The 11,112-nt window shown below is 39.8% G+C and overlaps 1 pseudogene; it reads left to right on the forward strand.

Annotated features, from left to right (window-relative positions):
* Positions 1-6,864: 6,864 nt before the first annotated feature.
* LOC102835899 lies at positions 6,865-8,144 on the forward strand (annotated as a pseudogene).
* The last annotated feature ends 2,968 nt before the right edge of the window (positions 8,145-11,112 follow it).

An 11,112-nucleotide genomic window follows, 5' to 3' on the forward strand; every position in this document is an offset into this window, starting at 1 on the left:
GGATAATAATCAATGTAATGAAACAAGCTATATGAATGGTTGAATGTGAAGCTGATGATGTGCCCTGTAAACTTTCACTCAATCCAAAATAAAAACATTTAATAAAAACAAAACAAAACAAAACAAAAAAACACATGGACCTCACTTGATGGAATACATAAGAATGAAACTGATGACAGCCAGACTGATACAGCACGAAAGCCAGCCAGCAACTTGTGCAAAAAGAGGTGTGACTTTTTTTTTAACTTTTTTTTTTTTTTTACAGCCTCTCTTGTGCTCCCTCTTGTCGCACCCTATCTGCCTAGCCTGGGTGTCTTCATGCGGGTGAAAGCACACCCCCAAAAGGGTCCAGAGTTGTGCCCAGAGGGTACAATTTTCCCACAACACAAAGAGGAAGTAGCTAAAGCACTATTGGCTCCAGAGGCTAATCCTGTGGTGGCTTCTTATGACATCTGACTCTTGGATTTAGCCCTAAAGTTGACTCTATTACTTGGGCTGGAGACTTTATTCTTGCCTTACCAAGAAGACTCAGCAGGTCTGGCCATACAGCCAAGCTGTATTTGCACCATGTAAATCCCCAACATAAAAAGCAAGAGCTAGCACTATATACAAGCATGCGATCATTTTGAGAATTAGTCATCAAAAAACTCCCAACCCAAAACAGTCCAAGTCCAGATGGCTTCACTTCTGTATTTTACCAAACATTCATGGAAGATCTGTCACCAATTCTACTCAAATTATTCCAGAATATAGAAGAGGATGGAAAACTCCCTAATACACTCTATGAAGCAAGTATAACCCTCATACCAAAACCAGGGAAGAACAACACAAAAAAAGAAATATCCCCAATGACAACAGATGCAAAAATTCTCAAACTGGGGACTCCTGAGCCCATGGACAAGGACGTAGCCACAGAGGGGTAGAGCGGAGAGTGAAGCATCCAGATGATATGAAGCAAGGGGAGATGCACAAGAATGCCCATACTTACAGATAGTACCCATTTGGCCTAGCTTCAATGGCTGAATGATTGGAACTTGACTAGAGGAAGAAAGAAGAGGGGAAATTGTTGTTGTTGTTGTTAAAGAAAATAAGTGTAATTTGCTAAAATTTGATGAACTTGACCTATACTTATGGATGTTATAGCTTAAAACACCAACCAAGAGGGAAGGAATCTTCACAGCAAGGATCATTCCCATCCCCTCTGTACACAGGGTTGATAGGGATGGGCAATTTAGACAATGGTTACATAAAATGGTGGGGGGGGGCTATAAAGACATGAAGTGACTAGCTTACAAGTGTTCAAGAGCGAGTTTAGTTTCAGAAGGTGCAGGGGAAGGTAGAATCTTCACTGAGTGGTTATCAATCTGTCTAAACAGGGAGGGTGAAAGATGGGGATGAGATTCTTGTGATTCAATAGTGAGTAATTGTTATCATGACAGATTGCAATTGTTGCAACTGCAAAGGTAGATGGTTTGTAGCAAAAAGGAAGGAATGGTTGATCTTGCGTCCAGGAGTAGAGGACCCCTGGACCATCAAGGGAGAAGAGTGGGAGCAGAGACTGTGATCCTATCAAGAGAAGCGGTGACGTTAGAGATGGAGGCAGAGATGATCACGTGGAGAGATGGAGCAACTGGGGACTCTAGACTCATGGAGGGAGAGGGGCTGTGTGCTGACAACTGGGGGGCAGGCTTTGGGTGTTTGAATGATTGTATATTCCTGAGTGTTTTAATGTACATAGCAAACAAAAAACAAGCAAAATAAGTAGAGGGAATAGAAGTAAATATGGTTGAATGATGTTACATGGAAGGGATTGGAATCATTGCAATGAAACAAAATACGATAGGATGAGTGTTAAGCTGATGTTCTCCCATCACTTATTTCACAATAAAATCATTTAAAAAAAATCAAATTGACTACATCTGTAGGACAAGATGATGAGGAAACTCAATATAATCACCCAAAATAAGGCCAAGGGCAGACTGTGGAACAGAAAATTAATTAATTGCTCATATGCAAGTTGAGGTTGAAGTTGTAGAAAATTAAAACAAATCCATGAAAGCCAAAATATGACTTTGAACATATCTCACCTGAATTTAGAGACCATCTCAAGAACAGATTTAATGCATTAGACACTAATAACTGAAGATTGAAGAACATCATACAGGAAGAAAGTAAAAGATCATTAAAAAGACAGGAAAAAAAGGAAAGATAAAAATGGATGTCAGAAGACATGCTGAAGCTTGCTCTTGAACATATGGAAGGTAAAGCAACTGGAAGAAATGAGGAAGTAAAAGAGCTGAGCAAAAAATTTCAAAGGGCAGCAAGAGAAGACAAAGTAAAGTATTATAATGAAATATGCCAAGACCTGGAGTTGGGAAACTAAAAGGGAAGATCAAACTGAGCATTTCTCAAGCTGAAAGAACTGAAGAAAAATTAGAGAAGGTGTGACCCAGGGTGCTATTCTTTCACCATACTTATTCAATCTATATGCTGAGTGAATAATCTGAGAAGCTGGATTATGTAAAGAAAAATATGGCATCAGAATTGGAGGAAGACTCATTAACAACCTGCAATATGCAGATGACACAATCTTGTTTGCTGAAAGTGAAGAGGACTTAACATACTTAAGGTTGAAGTTGTCAAAGACTTCATTTTGCTCAGATCAACCATCAACACTCAGGGAAGCAGCAGTCAAGAAATCAAATGACATATTGCATTAGGCAAGTTTACTACACAAGAACTCTTTAAATCTTGAAGAACAAAGATATGAGTTTGAGGACTAAAGTGTGCCTGACCCAAGCCATGGTATTTTCAATAACTTCATATGCATGCAGAAATTGGACAGTGAGTAAGCAAGAAGTGATGCAATGAGTTATGGTGTTGGAGGAGATATTTGTTGGAAGAAGTAGAGCCAGAGTTCTCCTTGGAAGCCAGGAAGGCCAGACTTTGACTTTCATTCTTCAGATGTATTGTCAGGAGGGACCAGTCACTGGTGAAAGATATCCTTTTTGGTAAAGAGGAAGACCCCTAGCAAAATGGATTGGCACAGTAGCAGCAGCAGTGAGTTGAGGCATAGCAACGATTGTGAGGTTGGCCCAGGACCAGGTAGTGTTTTGTTCTGTTGTGCATTCGGTTGCTATGAGTAGGTACTGAATCAATGGTACCAAACAACAACAACAACAAACATCTTTCTAGTATTCTCTGCTTTCAGCCAAGATCAATCTGAGGTCACCAATGATATTCCTCATTCCTTGTTCTCTACTGAATCCGGCTTTAACCTCTTGACAGTTTCCAGTCGATGTACTGTTGAAGCTGTTTTTAAAATTCTTTTTAGCAAACTTTTACTTTTATGTCATATTAATTATATTGTATGATGATTTCTGCATTACATTGTGTCACCTCTCTTTGGAATGGGCACAAATCTAGATCTGTTCAATAAGTTGGCCAGGTAGCTGTCTTCCAAATTTTTTGACATAGATGAATGAGTGCTTCCAGTGCTGTTATCAGTTTGTTGATAGATTTCACTTTTATTTCATCAATCCCTGGAGATTTGTTCTTTGCCAGTGCCTTCAGTGCACCTTGAACTTCTTCCTTCAGTGCCATTGACTCTTAATCATATGCTACATATTGAAATAGTTGAACATTGACCATTTCTTTTTGGCACAGTTACTCTCTGTATTCCTTCCATCTTCTTTGCATGGTTTATGCACCATTTAATATTTTGTTCATAGAATCCTCCAATATCGCAAATCAAAGATTGAATTTTTTTCTTCAATGATTTCAGGTTGAGAAATGTTGAGCTTGTTCTTCCCTTTCGCCTTTCTAATTCTTTGCACATTTCATTATAAAATTTTGTGTTCTTGAATTGCCCTTTGAAATGTTTTTGTTCAACTCTTTTACCTCTTCATTTCTTCCATTTGCTTTAGCATCTCTTTGCTGGAAAGCAAGTTTCAGAGTCTCTTCTGACATCTATTTTGGTATTTTCCTTCTTTCTTGTAGTTTTAATGACCTTTTCTTTCTACTTATATGATACCTGGTAGCGTAGTGGTTACGAATCGGGCTGCAAACCTTAAGGTCAGCGGTTCAAAACTACCAGCCGCTCCACGGGAGAAAGATGAGGCTTTCTACTCCCGTAAAGATTTACACCCTCGGAAACCCTGTACAGGGTCGCTATGGGTCAGACCCGACTCGATGGCACTCAACAACAACAACAACAACATATGATACCCTTGATGTCATTCTACAGCTCTTCTGATCTTCGGTCATTAGTATCTAATGCATCAAATCTGTTCTTGAAGTGATCTTTAAATTCAGGTAGGATATTTTCAAGGTCATATTTTGGCTCTCACATACTTGTTTTAATTTTCTTCACCTTTATTCTGATCTTGCTTATGAGCAATTGGAGGTCTATTTCAAAATTTATCCCTAACCTTGTTTTGACTGATATTATGGAACTTTTCTACATTCTCTTCCCACAAATGTAGTCAATTTGATTTCTGCATATGCCTTTTTCTTGACTATAAAGAGCTCTGGTTGTGTAGTGGTTATGAGTCAGGCTGCTAACCTCAAGATCAGCAGTTATAAACTACCAGTTCCATGGGAAAAAGTTGAGGCTTTCTGTCTCCTAAAGATTACACCCTCAGAAACCCTCCACAGCATCACTATGAATTGGAACCAATTCAACAACACTTAACAACAACAGCAACATTCATAATGTTTCAGCATTCTGGTGCTGACAGTGCTCCACTGCTATTCATAAGGTTTTCAGTGACTAAACATTTAGAAGTCATCTGTATCTCCTTCCTAGTCTGTCTTAGTCTGAAAACTCAGCTGGAATCTGTCCATCATGGATGACACTGTTGGTATTTAAAATATCTGTGGCATAGCTTCCAGCATTGCAGCAACATGCAAGTTGCCACAGTACGACAAACTGACAGAATGTACAAAATCCATCTTGTACTATTATTCAAATTTGTGCACTAACCACTAAAGGCAGTGATGATGAAATTAGAGAATTCTACCAACTTCTTCAGTATGAAACGGATCAGTGAAAATTAGAAGTCATCAAAAATGAAATGGAACAATAGAAATTTTATCTTAGGTGTTAGTGAGTTGAAATGAACTGATATTTAATCCAACAAGTACATGGTCTAATATCCAAGTAATACATTTTTTTTTTGAAGAGGAACATCATTGCATTAATTGTGAAAAAGTACATTTTGAGGGATGGAAAGATGGTGGCATAAGCAGTTGATTGCTCCTATCTTATCAAAAACAATTATAGGAAGAAAAATAACAGAATTAAATAAACAATGTGGTAGAACTAATGAACTCTGAACTCTGGAAAGCAGTCAGAGACAAAGCATATAATCAGAAGCTGAGCAAAGAGCATTAGAGAAATGTTTGTCTCTCTGTAGTATAAACCCTCAACCTTCCAATTTCCAGGACAGTGAAGGCTCTAAGCACATTGGCTGTGAAAAGTTGTCCACACCCACATTTCCTCTAGGATCAGGAGTGTGGGAAATAGACTTAGCTTTGCCATGGAACTGTTTGATTCTTCCTTACTGCCTGGGGCAACCAGAAAAACTGAGATGCAGGATTCTCACAGAAAGTCTTGCCCCAACCTTCTGGAAGTACTGGGAAGAAGACAAATTTGGAATGCCTCCAGGCACCAGGAATTAAAAGACAGCAATTCACCTTAATGGTTGCAAACAATAGGCTTCTAAGAGTGTGAATCTGAGAAAAGCCTGGGCTGGGTGGGAAGAGTTTAAAGTAAAAGAATTTGAAAAACAAAAAGGCTGATTAAGTAGTTATAATGATCTGCCTATCCACCATACCACCACTGCACAAAAGGGCTCCTTTAACTATTTTGGGTCTCTAGAAGTAGGCTCTAGAAGTAGTCAAAATAAACAGATCTGTGTTGGAGGAAGTACAGTCAGAGTGCTTCTTGGAAGCCAGGATGGTCTCTCATACTTTGGCCATGTTGTCAGGAGGGACCAGTCCCCAGAGAAGGGTATCATTTTTGGTCAAGTGGAGGGTCAGAGAAAAAGAGGAAGACCCTTAAGGAGATGGATTGGCACAGTGGTGGAAATGATCAGCTCAGGTGTAGCAACAATTGTGAGGTTAGCCCAAGAGCAGGCAGTATTTCGTTCTGCTGTGCATAGGTTGCTGTGAGTAGCCAACTCGATGGCACCTAACAACAAGAGCAGTCCTGGTGTGGCGCCTTAGGATAAACACTGGACCTCAAGGTCAGTTTGAACCACCGGGCACTTAATAGCAACAACAGAAGCAGATTGGATACTTAGAGTAACCAAGGAAGTGCAAAATAAAGGAATACATTGCTGATCTTTCCTAGGAGAACCATGTTGTGGTGTAGTGAATTACTATTATATGGCTTTGCACCATAGTCTTCTGACTCCTATGAAGTCGCTGAATGAGAGTATCCATGATCCTTCACATAGAAATTCACAAGGAATCCACAAGAAAACCTTTAGAGGTGATAGGAATTCAGCAAAGTTGCAAGGTATAAGGTCAACACAAAAATCAGTTAAGTTTCTACACACCAGCAATGACTAATCTTCAAAGGAAATAAAAAAATATATTTATATTTACAATAGCTTATAAAAGAATAAAATACTGAGAAATAAATTTCAGTAGGTCCCAGTTCCCAGCCCCCTTCTGGCTATCACTTATAGAAACAATCGCACATCCCCTGTCCCCCCTCTCTTCCATCTCAGCCTTCCTGTTCACCCCTTGGGTTAAGATCTGGAGGTAGGAGAGGGGATGAAGATGGTGGACAAGAAGCAGAAGCAGAACGAGCAGCTGTAGTACTAGATAGGCTCTGAGACAAACCTTGAGCTTCCCATGGTGAAACACCAGAAGACTGAGGTGAAGTTTGACGATGGCGCAGTATTCCTGGTTTCTTGCTCCAGTGGAGACACAGACAAGGTTTTCAAGAATTTGCACCGCGGTGCCAACATCAATTACGTCAATGTGGTTGGGTTCACCACTCTACACCAGGCTTTCATTGATGACAATGTGGATATGGTAAAGTTTCTGGTAGAAAATAAACAGAATATTAATTAACCTGATAATGAAGACTGGATACCGCTACACGCATCTGCTTTCTTTGGATATCTTGATATTGTAGAGCTTTTGATTGGTCCGGGAACACAAGCAGGTGCCATTAACAGTGAAGAAGACACATTTTTAGATATTGCTAGTGAGGAGGTAATGAAAGAGCTACTTCAAAATGAAGTTTATAGGCAAGGGGTGCTTGAAAGGAAGCTTGAAAAGAAGAAGAACATATAATGCTTAGAGATGCTAGACAATGGTTGAATAGTGGTCAAATAAGTGATGTCTGATATGCAAACTCTGTAGATACTTCATGTAGCAGCTGTTAAAGGCTATACAGAAGTTTTAAAAACTCTTAGTACAGGCAGGCTATGATGATAATATTAAAGATTATGATGCCAGAACATCTGACACTGAAGAGAATGAAAACAGAATCTTCAAGTTTACAAACAAGTGGTTATTACACAAGAAGAAAATGGGAAGATGATCTCAAAAAAGAGTATTTCAATTAATGAAGGATCAATTTATCATGGAAGTTGTTCCTTTGGTAGAAGACAAGATGATTTGATTAGTTTAGTGTTCCAAGCACCACATTATCACCAACAGTTACCTCTGTAGCTGGTCTTCAGAAAAGCCTGTTTTCCAGCTCAAGCACTACTACAAATTGCAACAGGTTCTTCCTCAGCAAGCCCACAAAATAGTACCTCAAATCATTTGTGGGCTGAAAAAGACAAGGACAGTGTTCCTATGGTAGTGATCATTCCTGTTGCTCCAACTGTTGTAAATGTTGCAGCTTCTACCACACCCTGATTACTAATACTGCTGGCACTGTCTCCTCCACATCAGAGGTCAGGGAGAGATACAGATCATACTTCACTCCTGTTAGGGATGAAGAGTCTGAATCCCAGAGTAAAGCAAGATCTAGACAAGCAAGACAGTCCAGAAGTTCAACCCAGAGGGTGACTGTAAAAACAATAGGAAGAAGTTTTTCTACCCAAACTAGAGAATAAGAAAATGAAGTAAAAGGGAAAGATAGAAAAGAAAAAACAGAAGAGAAACAAGAAGAAAAGAAGGAGTCAGAAACATCTAGAAAAGATGAATACAAACAAAAATACTACAGAACATAGGATGAGATTTACCAGCGGTTGATTTACCAGTATCAACTTCAAATTCAATCACTTCATCTTCTTCACTTACTACTAGGAGCAGTTCACTTTATGCTTCAAGTCAACTAAATAGACCAAACAGTCTTGTAGGTATAACTTCGGCTTACTCCAGAGGAGTAACAAAAGAAAAGAAGGAAAGAGAGAAGAGGAAAAAGAAGATAAACCTAAATCAATCAAAGAATGATGGCAAGGGGCTACAATGTGCCCAGTGAAGGAGGCTTCCTGAGGAGCCCCTGCAATACATAAGAATATAGGTGGCATAGTATCAGTTTTGTATTCAACAAATCATACACCTTGTTTCATTACAATGATTACAAACCCCTCCATGTACCATCAGCAAACAGTATTTCTCTATATACATTTAGCTTTTTAAAAAACAAACAAACAAACAAAAAAACACTCAGGCATATATAATAATTTACATCTCCAAAGTGCACATTCTGAAAGTCTGCCTCCTGGCCACAAGCTCTTAGTCCCTCTCTTCTTAGTCCATGAATCTAGAGTCCTCAGCCACTCCCCCTGTCAATGTCCCCATCTCAGCCTCCATCTCTGGCACTGCTGCTTCTCTGGATAAGGTCCTGCGTTCTGCTTGTGCGTTCCTCTCTTGATGGTCCTAGGGTCCTCTGTTTCTGGACTGTAAGATTAACCCCCACCCTGTGTTTTTGTTACAAAACTTCTACCTTTACAATTCTGACAGTCGCAATTAGTCATGATATCAATTATTCACTACTGAATCTTATGGATCTTATCCCCATCTCTTTTCACCAGACCCATCTAGACAAGATGACAGCTATTCAGTGGGGACTCTTTCTTTCCCCCCATACTCTTAAACTAAACTCCCTCTTGAAACCTTGTAAGCCAGTCAATTCGTGCCTTTATTGCCCCCTTATTTTAGGTAGCCACTGTCTAAGTTGACCATCCCTATCTACCCTGTCTACAGAGGGGATAGCATTGATACTTGATGTGAAGACTCTTTCCCTCTCTCTTGGTATTTAGAGTAACTACTGCTCTGAGTATAGGTCAGGTTCATCAAATTGAAGCAATTTACCCTTGTTTCCTTTAACCAAAAAAAATTTTTTTTGCCCAATCTTCCTCTAGAGGAGTTCTGATTATCGAGCCATCGAGGCTAGGTCAAAAGGTTACTTACTGTATGCAAGTTTGGGGGTTCTTGTGCATCTCCCCTCACTTCATATCAGCTGGATGCTTCACTCTCAGTTCTAGCCCTCTGTGGCTAAGTCCTTGTCCATGGGCTCAAGTGTCCTCAGGTCTCACCACACTTTGGACCAACCAGCCCTTCCTCTTCTCTCTCTCATCTCCAGGTCAACGGGATTCAATGGACTGGGGATGAACTCAGCCCATTTCTTCATTGATGCCTTTCTGTCTCTTCCACTCACCAGCAGACCAATGTGGTTGCCAGCAAGCTTTCATGCGTGTGTATTCCCTTTGAGTTTCAGTCTGAGAGGGGAGTTTGTCTTGAAGGCACTTGATTGCTAGCCTTGATGTCTTCCTGCCAAACAGCTTGCTTATTCTTGTAGTAGCCAGTCATGCTGACATTTTTTGTTTTGTTTTGGGTTTTTCCTGATGATCTTTCTTTGAAGATGTATCTTCTGCCACTGTACCTGTTCCAGTCTGCTTGTCCTTTCTAGTGGAAATTTCCCACATAGTAAGGTTCTGGATGGGGCTCAGGATTCCTCCTAAGGTCCTATACTCTGTAAAGGCTTTGCACAAGGCCTATTTCACTGGGCAAGTTGTAGAACCCCTTTTAGGTATTCCAATCAGTTATAGGCAGAAGGCAGGCTTATAAGTTTTCTCTAATCATGTTTCCCAACATTCCTTTCTATACCACTCAAGTGTGTATTTTATAATAGTAGGCAAGGGAAACTAATATTCATAAGGCAGTCAAGGATTTTAGTATTATTTACCCTCTTCAAGCTATATCTAGATCCTTGTATCCCAGAGACCTGTTGTTCCAAGGTATAGTATTCATCACTATTTACCTCTGTACCACTAGGCCATGCAAACCTGTCTCAGTGTTCCCCTAACTATCTTGTTCTTCTGCCTCCTCCCCCTTTCTTGTATTGCCCTCCCCAACACCCAAAGTAAACCCCCCACACCAACCCCATTGTGGTTACCTTATATTCCATTAGTTCTACCCTCCATTTAAGATAGTCTGTTTTATCCTGTAATCTACCTGACCTTCCCACCACTGGATCTCTGTTCCTCTGTGTTTACCTTCTTTCACATTGTAATTGTTTTGATCATAGATTGACCTCCCAGATCCTCTGTTCTTAGAATTTTATTCTGTTCTTGACTTTTCCATTTGTCTATTGAGTTCAGGGCGATGCTGCCATGTACATAATTCTGTAGTTGTTTTCTGTTCTTGTCAATAGAGTTCAGGGTGATGCTGCCACGTACGTCATTCAGTGGTTGTTGCCTGTTTTTGTTGGTTCTCAGTCCATAGAACTCCCTTTAGGATGTTTTTCATAGCAGGATTGCCTTTGGCAAAATCCCTTAGCTTCTGTTTATCTTGGAATGTTTTGATTACACCATCATATTTGATTGACAGCTTTGCTGGGTAGAAGATTCTTGGGTGGCAGTTTTTTTTTTTTTTTTCTTTCAGCGTTTTATATATGTTTCCCTATTGACTTCTTGCCTGCATGGTTTCTGTTGAGAAATCAGAGCTTAATCTGATTTGTTTGCCTTTGTATGTTACACTTCTCTTTTCCCTAGCTGCTTTCAAGATTCTATCCTTATCTTTGATTTTGGATAGCTTGATTATTATATGTCTTGGTGATTGTCTTTTAGGGTCTATCCTTCCTGGTGTTAGTTGAGCTTCTTGAATGTTTATCTTTTCACTTTTCAGGATGTTAGG

Source organism: Chrysochloris asiatica, unplaced genomic scaffold (assembly GCF_000296735.1).
Source record: "Chrysochloris asiatica unplaced genomic scaffold, ChrAsi1.0 scaffold00239, whole genome shotgun sequence".
NCBI classification, from domain to species: Eukaryota; Metazoa; Chordata; class Mammalia; order Afrosoricida; family Chrysochloridae; genus Chrysochloris; species Chrysochloris asiatica.